Source organism: Entelurus aequoreus, linkage group LG08 (genome assembly GCF_033978785.1).
Source record: "Entelurus aequoreus isolate RoL-2023_Sb linkage group LG08, RoL_Eaeq_v1.1, whole genome shotgun sequence".
Lineage (NCBI taxonomy): Eukaryota > Metazoa > Chordata > Actinopteri > Syngnathiformes > Syngnathidae > Entelurus > Entelurus aequoreus.
The window spans coordinates 43,539,773-43,557,693 of record NC_084738.1 but is presented as its reverse complement, the minus strand read 5'-3'; the positions used below and the strand labels follow the sequence as shown (position 1 = coordinate 43,557,693).

At 36.8% G+C, this 17,921-nt stretch overlaps 1 protein-coding gene across 3 annotated transcripts in view; it reads left to right on the top strand.

The window, feature by feature from the left end:
• Positions 1-4,780: 4,780 nt before the first annotated feature.
• trps1 (trichorhinophalangeal syndrome I) overlaps positions 4,781-17,921 on the top strand; it is a 249,010-nt gene continuing 235,869 nt past the window's right edge. For 2 of the 3 annotated variants that reach the window (XM_062056518.1, XM_062056515.1), the window contains exon 1: positions 5,348-5,515. The gene's annotated coding sequence lies outside the window, so the exon portion shown is untranslated. Of the gene's footprint in view, positions 5,092-5,347; positions 5,516-17,921 lie in introns of those variants that run through there. The other variant, XM_062056517.1, reaches the window with a different exon arrangement.

Below are 17,921 nucleotides of genomic sequence, written 5' to 3'. Positions count from 1 at the left end.
TATATATATATATATATATATATATATATATATATATATATAAATAAAATAAATACTTGAATTTCAGTGTTCATTTATTTACACATATACACACATAACACTCCTCTCTACTCATTGTTGTATTTGAAAGTGCAATGCTTTGCAGCCAGTAGCACAGCCTTTGAAAGAGCGTAGGTATGTGCAGTGTAATATTCTGTGTTGGAGTCAATAACCAGGCGAGGTGACAAAGTTACGTCTCTTTACTTCATACTTCAGAACCGACTCCCACACTTGCCGTCAGGGTGCGCAATACAACGTAAACCGGTGGCCAACCAAAAACTAACTTTGAAAAGCTCTATGGAGATGATGATTTCATTTTCCAGCATGATCCAGCAGTGCCAAAACCACCAGTAACTGGTGTACTGACCATGGCATTACTGTCCTCGATTGGCCTGCCAACTTCCCTGACCTGAACCCCATAGAGAATTTGTGGGGTATTGTGAAGAAGAAGCTGAAAGACACCAGACCCAATAATGCAAATGAGCTCAAGGCCGCTATTGAAGCATCCTGGGCATCCATTACACCTCAGCAATGCCACAGGCTGATTGCCTCCATGCCACGCCGCATTGGTGCAGTAATCCGTGCAAAAGGATTCCCAATCTGAGTGCATTAATTGACATTTTCAAATGTTTGATTTTGTTTTGCTGTTATAAATCTTTATTTTTTACTTGGTCTGAGGAAATATAAGAATTTTTTGAGATGGGATTTTTGAGTTTTCTTAAGCTGTTTGCCATAATCAGCAATATTAAAATAATAAAAGGCTTGCAATATTTCAGTTGATGTGTAATGAATCCAGAATGTGTGACATTATCATGTTTTTAGTTGCATTACAGAAAATAAAGGACTTTATCACAATATTCTAATTTTCTGAGACAGTCCTGTATATGTCTCTGTTATCCATAGGTTTATCTATAACCCATAAAGTAGGCAGCTACGGAGCTATTTCTCAGTGTGTGTTTATTCCAACCGGCATGTTAATACACTGACACACAACATCCGGATTCCCATCATGCATTGCTTCGAAACTACGGCAAGTAGTAATGTCCAAAAACATAACAGAGACGAAGCAGAAGAACGAAGAAGAGACATGGCGACGACGAGTAAGAAGAAGAAGGACGCTTGCAAGTTCCAAAATGATAGGAAAAAATAATTTCACCTCATCCAGGACAGCTCGAAGGGGAAGGGGTATGCTGCCTGCAAATATTGTAGATCAGACTTCTCCATTGAACTCGGTGGCCAAACGGATATACTCATACATGAACAAATTATTTATATATGTATATATATATAAGAAATACTTGAAAATATATACATCCCCCGCTACCCCCCGAATTCGGAGGTCTCAATGTTGGCAAGTATGGTGCCGCGGCATAACAAACTATTGTATAGTAATGTTTACTATACATTAGTTCAGCCCTGGGCAATTATTTTGACTCGGGGGCCACATTTAGAGAAAAAAATTTGTCTGGGGGCCGGTATATCTATTTTTAGGAACACTAATACAAAACCTCACAATAATGTCTGATTGAATGCTAAAAACGTTATGACAGACCGCCTTAAAAAACGTAATGGAATTGTAAATTTTTCTATGAACGATAAAACACTGAATATTGACAAAATATGAATGCCACACCCTCTTTCGATCGACATATTTTACAATCAAGTGAAGCGCAACAAAAATGCAACAAACAGTGAAATATGAATGCAAAGGGTACAAAATAAACCCACTTACAATCTGATATATCTGATATTTGCTGAATTTCCCCCAGAGATCAATAAAGTACTTTCTATTCTATTCTATATATCACTAAGCTTTAGAACTTTGTTGTGAAAATCTCCTTCCGTGTCTGTGGAAACGCTTCCCGCCCACACTGCTTGGTGCCCTGTCTGAGCTGCTGTGATGTAGATTACCATAGTAACTAATTAGATGACCGTAGTAACTAATTAGATTACCATAGTAACTAATTAGATGACCATAGTAACTAGTATATCATGCAGATTCCAACCATGTAAAGACTTAGTATAGTTCAGGGGTCGGCAACCCGCGGCTCCGGAGCCGCATGCGGCTCTTTGACCACTCTGATGCGGCTCAGCTGCATACTTGCCGACCCTCCCGATGGGCTGCATGGGATTCTGGGTATTTGTTCTGTTGTGTTTATGTTGAGTTACGGTGCAGATGTTCTCCCGAAATGTGTTTGTCATTCTTGTTTGGTGTGGGTTCACAGTGTGGCGCATATTAGTAAGAGTGTTAAAGTTGTTTTATACGGTCACCGTAAGTGTAACCTGTATGGCTGTTGACCAAGTATGCCTTGCTGTTACTTACGTGTGCAAGCAAAAGCTTCATACAACATGTGGCTGGGCTGGCACGCTGTTTGAACATGCTGTAGAGGGCGTTAAATGCTGTGCCATCACGGCACGCCCTGGTTATTGTTATATGGGTGAAAATCAGTAGACGTTCGAGAGAATAGAAACACTGTTTCCATATGAGTTGGGAAATTGTGTTAGATGTAAATATAAACGGAATACAATGATTTGCAAATCATTTTCAACCCATATTCAATTGAATGCACTACAAAGACAATATATTTGATGTTCAAACTCATAAACTTTATTTTTTTTTTGCAAAAAATAATTAACTTAGAATTTCATGGCTGCAACACGTGCCAAAGTAGTTGGGAAAGGGCATGTTCACCACTGTGTTACATGGCCTTTCCTTTTAACAACACTCAGGAAACATTTGGGAACTGAGGAGACACATTTTTTAAGCTTCTCAGGTGGAATTCTTTCCCATTCTTGCTTGATGTACAGCTTAAGTTGTTCAACAGTCCGGGGGTCTCTGTTGTGGTATTTTAGGCTTCATAATGCGCCACACATTTTCAATGGGAGACGGGTCTGGACTACAGGCAGGCCAGTCTAGTACTTGCACTCTTTTACTATGGAGCCACATTGATGTAACACGTGGCTTGGCATTGTCTTGCTGAAATAAGCAGGGGCGTCCATGGTAACGTTGGTTGGATGGCATCATATGTTGTTCCAAAACTTGTATGTACCTTTCAGCATTAATGGTGCCTTCACAGATGTGTAAGTTACCCATGTCTTGGGCACTAATACACCCCCATACCATCACAGATGCTGGCTTTTCAACTTTGCGCCTATAACAATCCGGATGGTTCTTTTCCTCTTTGGTCCGGAGGACACGACATACACAGTTTCCAAAAACAATTTGAAATGTGGACTCGTCAGACCACAGAACACTTTTCCACTTTGTATCTGTCCATCTTAGATGAGCTCAGGCCCAGCGAAGCCGACGGCGTTTCTGGGTGTTGTTGATAAACGGTTTTCGCCTTGCATAGGAGAGTTTTAACTTGCACTTACAGATGTAGCGACCAACTGTAGTTACTGACAGTGGGTTTCTGAAGTGTTCCTGAGCACATGTGGTGATATCCTTTACACACTGATGTCGCTTGTTGATGCAGTACAGCCTGAGGGATCGAAGGTCACGGGCTTAGCTGCTTACGTGCAGTGATTTCTCCAGATTCTCTGAACCCTTTGATGATATTAGGGACCGTAGATGGTGCAATCCCTAAATTCCTTGCAATAGCTGGTTGAGAAAGGTTTTTCTTAAACTGTTCAACAATTTGCTCACGCATTTGTTGACAAAGTGGTGACCCTCGCCCCATCCTTGTTTGTGAATGACTGAGCATTTCATGGAATCTACTTTTATACCCAATCATGGCACCCACCTGTTCCCAATTTGCCTGTTCACCTGTGGGATGTTCCAAATAAGTGTTTAATGAGCATTCCTCAACTTTATCAATATTTATTGCCACCTTTCCCAACTTCTTTGTCAAGTGTTGCTGGCATCAAATTCTAAAGTTAATGATTATTTGGAAAAAAAAAATGTTTATCAGTTTGAACATCAAATATGTTGTCTTTGTAGCATATTCAACTGAATATGGGTTGAAAATGATTTGCAAATCATTGTATTCCGTTTATATTTACATCTAACACAATTTCCCAACTCATATGGAAACGGGGTTTGTAGTTGCCCTAATATTCGGAAGTCTCCCGGAAAAATCAGTAGGGTTGGCAAGTATGACGCTGTCAAGCGCCATTCATATAAAACTAGCGGGCCGCACTAACATTACATTTTCATATTAAGGTGCGGGCCGCAAAATAACGTCTCGCGGGCCGTGTGTCTAGTTTATACATAGCACAAAGCAAAAAAAAAACTTTGTATGCAGTGTTATTTCATTTTAAATTTCAAAAGAGTTTTGTGGCTCCCATTGTTTTCTTTAATTTGTGAAACTGGTCAAAATGGCTCTTTGAGTGGTAAAGGTTGCAGACCCCTGGTATAGTTGAAGACTTACGGTCATTAGAAAACATCACTGCACACCATAATGGCAGCTACACTTTACATCTTAAACATCTAAAACAATGATTTGGGAATGTCCGGCGGGCCAGATTGAAAAGCTTGACGGGCCGCATGTGGCCCCCGGGCCTTAATTTGCCCAGGTCTGCATTAGTTTGTTATGAGTTAGTGTATTATGAACTTAAACACACCTAAAAAGTCAGTTTTTGGTGTAAAACGTTGACGGTAATTAGTAGGAAGATTAACAATAAGTTGTAAAAGTGTGTGTGTGTGTGTCACTTTAAGATTTTTCGGACGTCTCCTTCTTGATATTAATAGAGCCGCAGCTGTGTGTGTGTTGTCTTCCGACTGTGACGTAAGAGCCAAGAGATGTCCTGTCACTGCAAAGCGACAACAGCTCTGTCAACTAAATAACAACAATAGTCACAACAAACCGGGAGCTCCCTCGCGTACTAACCGTCGGCTCTTTAATGGCCGAGTAAGGGGGATGTTTGGCTGAACGACAGCCTTAAAAATCCGCCACTCATTTGGTCGCTGCTGTGTATAGTGAATGAACAACTATATTTGTGTTTCCTGCGAATGAGATAGTCAACTTGTACGCGACAACAACAAAGAGACAGCCTGCTTTAGCCTCCATCTTTAGCATGCTAGCACGGAGCTAGCTCGTCTGTGATCAACAGGTAGGAAACACACACGAAAAACTGTTCAACACCAAATGAGGTTATCGCTCGCTTCTTGCTTGGGTGTTAAAGGTGATGAAAAGGCAAAAAGAGGCACCGGTTTTTGGGGGTGGGGAGGGGGGCACAAGCCTCGCTGTGTTCGCCGCTTTTACGACAACCGGTGGCTGCTTGACGTCTTATGTAACCGCGACCAAGAGCTGCTGGATGAGGGAGGAGGAGGGAGGAAGGAAGGAGGGAGGGCAAAGGAAAGGAAATGAGGAAGAGTGCAGCTTTGAATTCACATGGCAGCTCACATTCGAGCTCGGGACTTGCACGAAATCGGGGCTCTGCTCGTGGAGGTTGGACCTCAATCCCGGCGGTGGCTTCACCCGCGCAAAGTGAGTTGTGAGCCCGCAAAAGCGAGACGTTGGCGGTGTCGCCTCAAGTAGGTTCCTTCTTGTCTCCCTCCTTCAAGTTGTTGCCACTTCTTCGCTGTGCTTTCACAACTTTTTGTCTTGCGATGCCGCTGCTGGACTGATTTTTTTAGTTTGATCTTGGGCTAGATATGGCGCAGTTTTGCACCTCCTTTATTGTTTGCAAGCTTTTAAGAAGGGGGGTGTGCATGCATGCATTCATTCATGCATGCATGCACCCCCCTTCTTAAACACAACTTGAAAGAGAAACTTCCCGCCCTGTTAATTTGTTGATTACTTGTTTGCAACTTAGCACTATAGATGCTTGCAATCAACATTACCGCAAGCCCCTCACTCACTAACCCCCCCTTTTTCCTCCATCTCTGTGGTAAGAAAAAGTGTGATGTTCCTTTGAGATAAGGGAGCCAAGGGTAGGCATGACAACTCTGTGGGGAGAGCCGAGTATGTGAGGCCAGTACAATGAGGCACACACTGGCGAGGAAGCTTTTTTTTTTCTTCTACACAATCCTCCACAGTTCTTTCACCCCCTTTAAAAAATCAGAACCACGCACTTATTCAACAGATAACCTCCAGTTGTGTAAAAAGTGCACATTGGACTGCAGTTTTAGGAACAATCCGATACCTTCATACAGTATTGTCGCTGTCCAATGACACGCATTCAATTTACATTTTTCTTGGTTCAAAACATAAAGAAAAAGTCATGCCATTGTTATTGCAGAGTGACAGTTGCGTCATGTAAGTTGAAGTATTTTTCAGCAACTTTAATCAAGTTTGTGTCTTGGATTTTAAGTCACATTTAAACTTCTGGTTTCCTTTTTAATGTGAGTATTCTTTTAGTCTAATCATGCATGAAGAATTTTTTTTTTGTCGTCGTACCACGACCGTATGTGTTGAAATTGGTTATAAAATACGTTTGGGCAACTTTTTGGAAAAGTAGCTCTAAAAAGCATACAGCATTTTGTTAATTTATTTTTAAGTATAATTTGGGTTTCGTTTTGATGGCACTTTTTTTTAGTCCAATGCGTGAAGTGACGCAGTATGCTTCAAATCTGTAGGAATTTTTCACAAATTAAGTTTAGGTAACTTTGATTATGGAAAAAATATCATTAAAAGAATAGGGACGTTTATTAAGTTGGTTTTAAGCATCTTTTAAACTTCTAGTTTCTTTTTAATAAAAGTTTTTATTTTACTCGGATCACGCAGTCGTGTTGTACAGTGACAGTATGCATGATATGTGTTTATAAAGCATAGAGATATTTGTTTATTTGATTTGAAGCATCATTTAAACTTTGGTTTTCGTTTTGATGGACGTTTTTTAGTCCAATGCATGCAGTTTTTAAGTTGTTGTCTTGTCGTACTGTGACACAGTATGCTTCATATCTGTTGGAATTGGTCATAAATTAAGTTTAGGTAACTGAATTTCCCCCAGGGCTCAATAAAGCACTTTCTATTCTATTCTATTCTATTCTATTCTATCTATTTGATTATGGAAAAAATATCATTAAAAGAATAGGAAAGTTTATTAAGTTGATTTTAAGCCTCTTTTAAATATCTAGTTTCCTTTTAATGAGAGTTTTTATTTTAGTCGGATCATACATGAAGACATTTCTGGTTGTACAGTGACAGTATGCATCATATGTGTTTGTTCTAAAGTAAGTTTAGGCAATTTAAACAAAAGGGAAAGTAACACTTATAAAACATAAAGAAGTTTGTTAATTTGATTTTAAGCATCATTTAAACTTTGGGTTTTGTTTTGATGGAAGTTTTTTAGTCCGATGCATGCAGTTGTTGTCTTGTCGTACTGTGATGCAGTATGCTTCATATCTGTTGGAATTGGTCATAAATTAAGTTTAGGTAACTTTGATTATGGAAAACATATCATTAAAAGAATAGGGACGTTTATTAAGTTGATTTTAAGCCTCTTTTAAATATCTAGTTTCCTTTTAATGAGAGTTTTTATTTTAGTCGGATCATGCATGAAGAAATGTCTGGTTGTACAGTGACAGTATGCATCATATGTGTTTGTTTCTAAAGTAAGTTTAGGCAATTTAAACAAAAGGGAAAGTAACACTTATAAAACATAGAGAAGTCTGTTAATTTGATTTTAAGCATCATTTAAACTTTGGGTTTCGTTTTGATGGAAGTTTTTTAGTCCGATGCATGCAGTTGTTGTCTTGTCGTACTGTGATGCAGTATGCTTCATATCTGTTGGAATTGGTCATAAATTAAGTTTAGGTAATTTTGATTATGGAAAAATCATCATTAAAAGAATAGGGAAGTTTATTTAGTTGATTTTAAGCCTCTTTTATACATATAGTTTCATTTTAATGAGAGTTTTTATTTCAGTCAGATCATGCATGAAGAAATGTCTGGTTGTACAGTGACAGTATGCATCATATGTGTTTGTTCTAAAGTAAGTTTAGGCAATTTAAACAAAAGGAAACATAACACTTTAAAAGCATAGAGAAGTTTGTTAATTGGGTTTTAAGCATCATTTAAACTTTTTGCTTGCTGAAGAAAACTTGTCTTGTCATAGCACTGTGACAGTATGCATCATATTTGTTGAAATTGGTTATAAAGTAAGTTTCAGCAACTTTAATCATGGAAAAATAGCACTAAAAAGCACAGAGCAGTTTTTAAATTAGATTTTCAGTCTCATATAACATTTGTTTCTTCTTAAAAGTAGCTTTTTGTCAATGAACGAAGAGAAGTCATTCTTTTCAACGGACATTGATAATATGCGTTTGTTCATGTAAGTTAAATGAAGCTACAAAGTATGTGTTTCAGCACCTTTTATCCCAGAAAAGTATCACTATAGAGAAGTTAGTTTCTTGAATTTTAAATATTTTTAAAACTTTTTAACTTTTTTTAGTCTGATTTTGCCTGAAGAAAAGTTTTTTCTTGTCATACTTGTTGAAATTGGTTATAAAGTAAAAAGTATGAAAACATAGCAATAAAAAGCATAGACATGCTTTTCAATTGGATTTTTAGTCTTATTTGAATGTTGTTTCTTTTTAAAAATAGTTGTTTTTCAATGCATGAAGAGAAGTCACTTTTTAATGGACAGCGATTATGTGCGTTTATGTTATTAAGTATTTTGGTTTCAGCCACTTGAATCATAGAAAAGTATTGTAAAAAAGTTTGTCTCTTGAATTTTCAAACTCATTTAAACTTTTTTTAAAACTTTCTTAAAGACAGTTTTTTTGTCCTGTCCATGTAAAAAAAGTAATGTTATTTTCATTGGACAACATCAATATCATATGTGTCAACATTAGTCACAAAGTAAGTTTCAGCAACTTGAATTATGGAAAAATAGCCCTAAACTACATAGAGAAGTTTGTTAGATTTGTCAGTCTCATTTAAACTGATTGTTTCTATTAAAGGGGATATTTGGAAGAAAAGTCATTTCACTTCATTGGACAGCGATAGTATGCGTTTATGCAAGTTCAAAATTATTTATTATATATATATATATATATATATATATATATATATATATATATATATATATATATATATATATATATATATATATATATATATATATATATATATATATATATATATATATATATATATATATATATATATATATATATATAATGTGTGTGTGTGTATGTATATATATATATATATGTGTGTGTGTGTGTATATATATATATATATATATATATATATATATATATATATATATATATATAATATATGTGTATATGTATGTCCGTATGTATAATATATGTATATAATATATATAATGTATATGTATGTCCGTATGTATGTATAATATATGTATATAATATATATAACGTATATGTATGTCCGTACGTATGTATAATATATGTATATAATATATATAATATGTATATATAGATTAGTATTTAAAAGCATAGAGAAGTTTGTTTCTTGAATTATAAATTAACTTGTCAGTCCCACAACATTTTGTTAAGCATAGTCAAGTGTTATAAAGTACAAAAAGCAATTTTAGTCGTGGGTATATAGCACTAATACACACATTTATTTCATGAAATATAAATATGACATTCATTTCAACATTTTGTTTCCTTTTGAAAAAATTTTACTTTGTCAAAATGAGTCTGTAAAATGGGATATTCATTTTAGTTTTTGTTTTTTAATTTAAAAATTGTGTATATTTCAGATTTTTCTTGAGTAACAAAATAAATTACATTTAATACTTTTGTTTTGCCTTAGCTCCTCAGGGCTCTGTTCTACAACAACTGCTCTTTAATACATTGTCTCAGTTTTAGCTTAACCATCTAACATTTTGCTTTGTGTCGCAGTGAAATCCATCTTGAAAAACATGCATCTCGCCGTGTAATGTCAAATAGTACTCCTCTTCCCTGCAGGCTCTGGATATTAGTGTGTCTCACGGCCTTGTTATTAACCACTATATACCTATAAACCGTTGACGAACCCTTAAATAGAACTTTTAAAAACCTTTCCCGTATTGTGTGTGTGTGTGTGTGTGTGTGTGTGTGTGTGTGTGTGTGTGTGTGTGTGTGTGTGTGTGTGTGTGTGTGTGTGTGTGTGTGTGAGAGCGAGATAGAGAACACAGCACTTGTGTGTGCGTGTGTGTGTGTGTGTGCGCGCACGATGGAGACAACCACGGATTACTCATATGGCTGCAAGATGTGAAGCCTCTGCGGTGCAACTGGGCCGAAGAGAAAGTTTTTTTGGTGGTGTGGGAGAAAAAGAAGGGAGACTTGGACTCCAAGCAAAAAGGCAAGCGCAAACACTGGAATGTATCTTGCCGTAGTTTTATTGATAGTTTTGACGCGCTGTACGACATGGTGGAACAACTGTAGTGACTTTGCGGGCTGCCGCGCATTTGTCTTTGGTCTCTTCCAGGACCAGTCCTAAATAAATAAATGATAAATGGGTTATACTTGTATAGCGCTTTTCTACCTTCAAGGTACTCAAAGCGCTTTGACAGTATTTCCACATTCACCCATTCACACACACATTTACACACTGATGGAGGGAGCTGCCATGCAAGGCGCTAACCAGCACCCATCAGGAGCAAGGGTGAAGTGTCTTGCCCAAGGACACAACGGACGTGACTAGGATGGTAGATGGTGGGGATTGAACCCCAGTAACCAGCAACCCTCCGATTGCTGGCACAGCCACTCTACCAACTTGTGGCCATTATTATTATCCTGCAAAAACCTAATGATGATACATTATCCTCGTCAAGCTCTTTAGGATAGCCAGTGTTTGTTTCCACCTTGAATGGTTAGCATAGCCTTTACATCGAACACTCCTGTCAGTCTATCCGGAAGAGCATCCTCGTGTCACCTAATCCAGGTTCATTATTTTTTTTGGACTAATTGCTTGTTAACTGACATGCATGTCGACTTAAGGCCATCTAAAATGCACTTCACTATAGTAATTAACATAAACTGTTGGCTCAGGTCTCCTAGTTTGTTGTTTTTGCGTATTCCTCTTGTGAGACACCAACCTTTTTATTACAGCTCTTTCTAAAAGCTTTCTGATGACATACACTTGCTCTAATTAGAGCAAAAGGGATGACGTTTTTTTTCGTTTTAATCAAGAATAAGACAAATTAAACAATTTGGCCACAGTTTTTCAGGGCTGTGTACTAAAGCCACTGCTTTTTAAAACTAGGGTAGTGCTGCGTGATATGGACAAAAAAATAATTAAAAATAATAATATATATATATATATATATATATATATATATATATATATATATATATATATATATATATATATATATATATATATATAATTTATTTTTTAATTATATATACACATTTCAAATGTAAAAGTTGCTTATTTTTTCTCCTTTTATTTACAAGCACATTTTATACATAAAAAGACAAACTGACAGGCTCGCTTGGTGTGTTTTTTTCTTTTCATCACTTTCAGTTTTGAAGTAACGTTAGTACTTGGTTCAGCTGCTGTATTGACTTTTTCCAATCCAAACGAAAGCTAAACAAAACAGTTCCTCTCTCCTTTTTGGCACCAATTCCTTTTCGGGTTTTGTTGCTTTAGCTTCCATTATGCTTGTGTCTGCTTGTAGCAGACTTCTACGTTGTTGACATCCATTTTCCCGCCTGCGCTTGCTATAAAGTTATATTAAGTGATGGAAAAATGCTACCGCAAAGCAGCAGTTTGATTAACTGCAGCCCAGATGTTAAAATTACGATGTTAACAAAGAATTATATTGTACAATAAGCATTTTTATGTTGTACTATGATATACTGTATTTTCCGGACTACTGTACAGAGCGCACCGGTATATGAGCTGCACCCACTAAATTTTAGAAAGAAAAACAATATTTTCCATATATGAGCCACACCAGACATTGAACCGCATATATATACAGTGAGAAATGAGTTATTTACGCAGAAAGATTTTGTAAATGTTTATTTACCTACATTCATTGTTTCCAAATGGTGCTTGTAACAACGCAGTAAAATGGCTGATCAAACAAAACAGAAGCCTTCATCATGGACCCACTAGCTGCGGATGCTAGCTCTTTAATCAACTTAACAGACACAATAACTCCACTATGACGTCTTGGTTGAATTGTGAAACTGAAAAAATACAAAAATTATGCCATTGTAAGTTATTAATACTAACACATACACTCATAAACGGGCTAGCATATTAGCTAATGCTAACAACGCTCGCACGTACAAATATGCATGAAAGCACTCTTACAGACATCACACACTGGACGGTTTAGTAAGTATAAACAGTTTGTAGTTATATTGTAAAACGTTGCTTGGAGTGATGAATGAAGAATCCATTCGAGTAGGAATGTTTTGGACGGCTAGAAGAGGGAATTACACTTTTACTTCAGGTTGAAAGCACTAATTGGAAGGACACTGCAGCACCTGCAGTGAGCAAACTCGTCTAAAAGATGGCACTATAACACAAATAATAACACACTTTTTCAGTGTCTTTGCTTGTTTAAAAAAAACAAACAAAAAAATTTGCATTATGGTCCTTCAGCAAAATTAATAAATAAATAGCTGCACCGTTTTATAAGCCGCAGGATCCAAAGTGTAGGAAAAACGTAGCATTTTATAATCTGGAATACGAGGTATGTCAGCATATTACACAGTACTACATTGAAGTCTTGAGGCAGACGTATGTTCGTAACATTCTGCAATTGCTAATTGATCGTCCTTATTTACAAAAAGAAGCAAAGCACTGCATTAAAAAGAACAGAATAAAGGAAAGAAGACATTTCGAACAAACCAGTTTATTTTAATAAAAATAGAATAAAGATTATGACTCTTGATGCATGGTTAGTTGCTGGGTTTGACTTCCTGGGTCGCATAGTAGTTGCAGTGCTTGGAGTCTGTCTTGCTTCTTGTGGGGAGTGCAAACTTAATGCTTTGAATTCCACTATCCTTTTGTGGTCGAGAGGAGCCTTGTTTCGGTTTATTTCAGGCCGTTAACATGCTCCTGTTGCTAGCTCATACTAGGATGCGATTGTTTCAATGTATTTTACAACCTGGACACATAGTTTTGGTGTTGCAGGGCTGAGATTGTTGCTTGTCTTGCTTGTAGTAGTGAACGGAGTGCATACTTTAATGCTTTAAAGACCACAACCACTTTCTTTTTGTGGCCAGTGCAGTCTTGTTTTGGTTTATTCTGGCTTTTTAACGTCTGTTTTTTAAAGATAACAAGCTCTTAGTTTACGGAGAAAGTATTTGTTTTTTAAAAAGCTTTCTCTGGGTCGTTCATCCCAAATAGGGGACGGTTTCTCCAGCTTTGATCGTAGAAAGTAAATAATCCTTCTGCCAGGAAACAGAGAAGGTAGGTTGGTTTTAGTGATGGCTTGCGTCCTTTTCGTTCCTCAGTTGAGAAAGCTACTTGTCAAAAGTTAAGTCATAGCTTTTTTATAACCACATAATGGAGATATTCATACAAAAAGCTCCATTCCTTCGTTGGCATTGCATTTGCGTTACAGGACGTTGGTAATATCCTCCACCTTTTTTCCCACATTAAGCCATCAGACAGACAGTGAAAATTAACTGCGGAAAATTTGACCGGGAGGCATAAGTGGCCCGAATGTGATTTTAAATTGTAAGTTTCTTTGTGTTGGAAGGCGTAAAAGCTGAAGGAGGAAAAGTACTGCACCATTTTTCCCAAGTACTGCATTATTATTTCAGGAAGAGTGTGTCTTTCTCGTCTCGTAGCAGCTTGTCGGATAAGACCTTTACTGTTTAGGGGTTTACATTACATTCTAGATTTTCAGCCATCTAGTGCAAGCCATCCATTCTTTTAAAGTGCTTTGTTCTAGAATATTAAAATTGAACATGCAGCTGAGATAGGCTCCAGCACCCCCTGCCACCCCGAAAGGGACAAACGGTAGAAAATGGATAGATACCATACCATACCAACTTTGTTTATAAAGCCATTGATGGATGGAACAGTTTAACATGATATAAGTCCTTTTATTGAAACAAAGTGGAGTGTTTGGGTTCATCGTCTAATTTCATAAAGTGGTACTGTTCAATTTAGCCATGGTTTGGAAACCCTACGATTGACTGGTGACTCTGCTGGGATAGGCTCCAGCTTACCCATGACCCGGATGATTATAAGCGGTATAGACAATGGCTGGATGGATTGTTTTGGAACCCTTGCCTTTGCTTGTCATTGTAAGGAATTATGCATCAATTCCTTATCAACAAACTAACCAATTGCTTGTATTTTGACACCTGACTTCTTCCCGGAAGTGAAAACCAGTGGTGGTCAACCAAGCTAACTAACATGGCTGTTGTACAGCAAGCGGCGCAAACTATAGGAATACAAAAGAGGCTTAAATCATCCTGAAAAAAGCAGTTAGGAGCAAAAATTCAAACTATGCAATGAAGTAGATCCCTATATTTGATCAAAATCATTTGTGATATCAAGGATTGATTGAGACTTTTATTAGTAGATTGCACAGTACAGTACATATTCCGTACAATTGACCACTAAATGGTAACACCCGAAGACGTTTTTCAACTTGTTTAAGTCAGGGTCCACGTTCATCAATTCATGATACATTTAATGATAAGGATTATACGTCAGTCGCGTTCTCAGACATATCAAAGTATTGTGCTCCGGAGATCATTCTACATGACAAAACAGATGGAAACTTGGAAAAGCATGGAGGTCTACAACTTCTTTGTGTGTGGCGAGGTCTAGGAAATTGGTATCAAGACTCTACCGGATAAATCATGCCTCGTTTTTTTTCGGGTAAGGTACCATTTCACGATTTAACTTTGCGTCTGCTGATGTTTGTTGCTGATGCATACCCCGTTTATGAGTAGCGTGTTTTCCTCGTGTTTAGTAAAATATAACTATAGATGTCGACATTGTGTATGTGCTGAAAGCTTCATTTATGATTGTTGCCTCTGATAAAAGTTTAACTCTTTTAGGTTTTGCTCACATTTGCTTTCTTTTATTTAGACTTGCCGAATTGGTGCCTTTCGAAACACTCGTAACAAGCGTGTTTAAGAAATACAAATAATATTGAGTTATTACTTAAATTGGAAATAATAACCGTAAAAAGTATATCAAACAAACCTTTAACGGAGTGATCATTGCAAACTCATGCATTCTTTGACTCTGCTCCCTTGGACTGGAGTGTGTGCTGCATACTTTTCAGATCTTTGTAAATCTTGCACTCTTCCTTCCTTTTTAATTACCTCTCAAGGAACTCTGAAGAAACATTTATTCTTTTCGCAATTTGAACGATTCGTACAGCCGAAAACAACGCAAGCATAGGGCATGTTTTCTTTGAGAAAGGCTAAATGGCGCCTTGTACCCATTGAAAAAAGAGCTAGTTTGACCACCACGTGTATTCGTTGGTATGGGACGTGACGTCAGTAACATCCCAGCAAATATAGCTTGTCTGTCTTTTTACCCCTCAGATACCAAACCACACAAAAGTACATTCAATTGAAATAGAAAAGTAAATTAGCAAATGTTTTTTACAGTTTAATCAGAAACAATATACATGTTTTGGCCACCCCAGGTTTTCCCCTAGATTGCCAAGATACCTGTGGTGGTGAGGGGGTGATTAGGCGCGTGGTCAGAATGATGTCATCGTATAATTAGTTTCTATAACTTAAAAAATGTGTATATATACATACACATTTATTAAGCCTTTTTAAAGAAAAAGTCATAAAAAACTAATTATATGATGCCGTCATTCTAACCATATATATACACTACCGTTCAAAAGTTTGGGGTCACCCAAACAATTTTGTGGAATAGCCTTCATTTCTAAGAACAAGAATAGACTGTCGAGTTTCAGATGAAAGTTCTCTTTTTCTGGCCATTTTGAGCGTTTAATTGACCCCACAAATGTGATGCTCCAGAAACTTAATCTGCTCAAAGGAAGGTCAGTTTTGTAGCTTCTGTAACAAGCTAAACTGTTTTCAGATGTGTGAACATGATTGCACAAGGGTTTTCTAATCATCAATTAGCCTTCTGAGCCAATGAGCAAACACATTTGTACCATTAGAACACTGGAGTGATAGTTGCTGGAAATGGGCCTCTATACACCTACGTAGATATTGCACCAAAAACCAGACATTTGCAGCTAGAATAGTCATTTACCACATTAGCAATGTATAGAGTGTATTTCTTTAAAGTTAAGACTAGTTTAAAGTTATCTTCATTGAAAAGTACAGTGCTTTTCCTTCAAAAATAAGGACATTTCAATGTGACCCCAAACTTTTGAACGGTAGTGTATATATATATATATTAGGGCTGCAACAACTAATCGATTAAATCCATTAAAATCGATTATAAAAATAGTTGGCGATTAATTTAGTCATCAATTCGTTGGAACTATGCTATGCGCATGCGCAGAGGCAATTTTTATTATTTATTAAAAACATTTTTATTTTTATAAACTGCAACATGTACAAACAGCTGAGAAACAATAATCAAAATAAGTATGGTGCCAGTATGCAATAAACTACTGGAAAGGATAGAAATGTAGTTTGTCTGTTTTATCCGATTATTATCAATCAATCAATCAATCAATCAATGTTTATTTATATAGCCCTAAATCACAAGTGTCTCAAAGGGCTGTACAAGCCACAACGACATCCTCGGTACAGAGCCCACATACGGGCAAGGAAAACTCACCCCATATTAATCGATTAATCGAAGCAATAATCAACAGATTAATCGATTATCAATTTAATCGTTAGTTGCAGCCCTAATATATATATATATATATATGTATGTCTACATATGCATATGGTTAGATAATTGGTATGCAGCCCCCTTGTTCCCTTCAAGAAATATTCAACAAAAAAGACTGTGAGGAAGCAGGGTCTTAAAATCACCCGTGACCCACACCACATACTTCATAGTGAAATTGTGTTGATGGTAAATGGTACAGAACAGCAACATACAAACTCAACAGGCATATATTTTCCTTTGTCCCACTGGCAATCAAAGCACTTAACAGAAAACTACTGTAATAACCAGATGCAATAATGAGTGCAATATTGGGATAGTGCAATACGGAGGTGTGCAAAATGGGGGTGTAATGTGTGATTTCATAACTAACTGATATACCTGCGTACTGTTCACTGTCGTCACTGTATTGTCGGATGAACTGTATGTATATACACTACCGTTCAAAAGTTTGGGGTCACATTGAAATGTCCTTATTTTTGAAGGAAAAGCACTGTACTTTTCAATGAAGATAACTTTAAACTAGTCTTAACTTTAAAGAAATACACTCTATACATTGCTAATGTGGTAAATTACTATTCTAGCTGCAAATGTCTGGTTTTTGGTGCAATATCTACATAGGTGTATAGAGGCCCATTTCCAGCAACTATCACTCCAGTGTTCTAATGCAGTGGTTCTCAAATGGGGGTACGTGTACCTCTGGGGGTACTTGAAGGTATGCCAAGGGGTATGTGAGATTTTTTTTAAATATTCTAAAAATAGCAACAATTCAAAAATCCTTTATAAATATATTTATTGAATAATACTTCAACAAAATATGAATACAAGTTCATAAACTGAACATCAAATCAAGTGGGCTATTCCATTCATTACCATAAACATTGATATATATATATATATATATACACTACCGTTCAAAAGTTTGGGGTCACATTGAAATGTCCTTATTTTTGAAGGAAAAGCACTGTACTTTTCAATGAAGATAACTTTAAACTAGTCTTAACTTTAAAGAAATACACTCTATACATTGCTAATGTGGTAAATGACTATTCTAGCTGCAAATGTCTGGTTTTTGGTGCAATATCTACATAGGTGTATAGAGGCCCATTTCCAGCAACTATCACTCCAGTGTTCTAATGCAGTGGTTCTCAAATGGGGGTACGCGTACCTCTGGGGGTACTTGAAGGTATGCCAAGGGGTATGTGAGATTTTTTT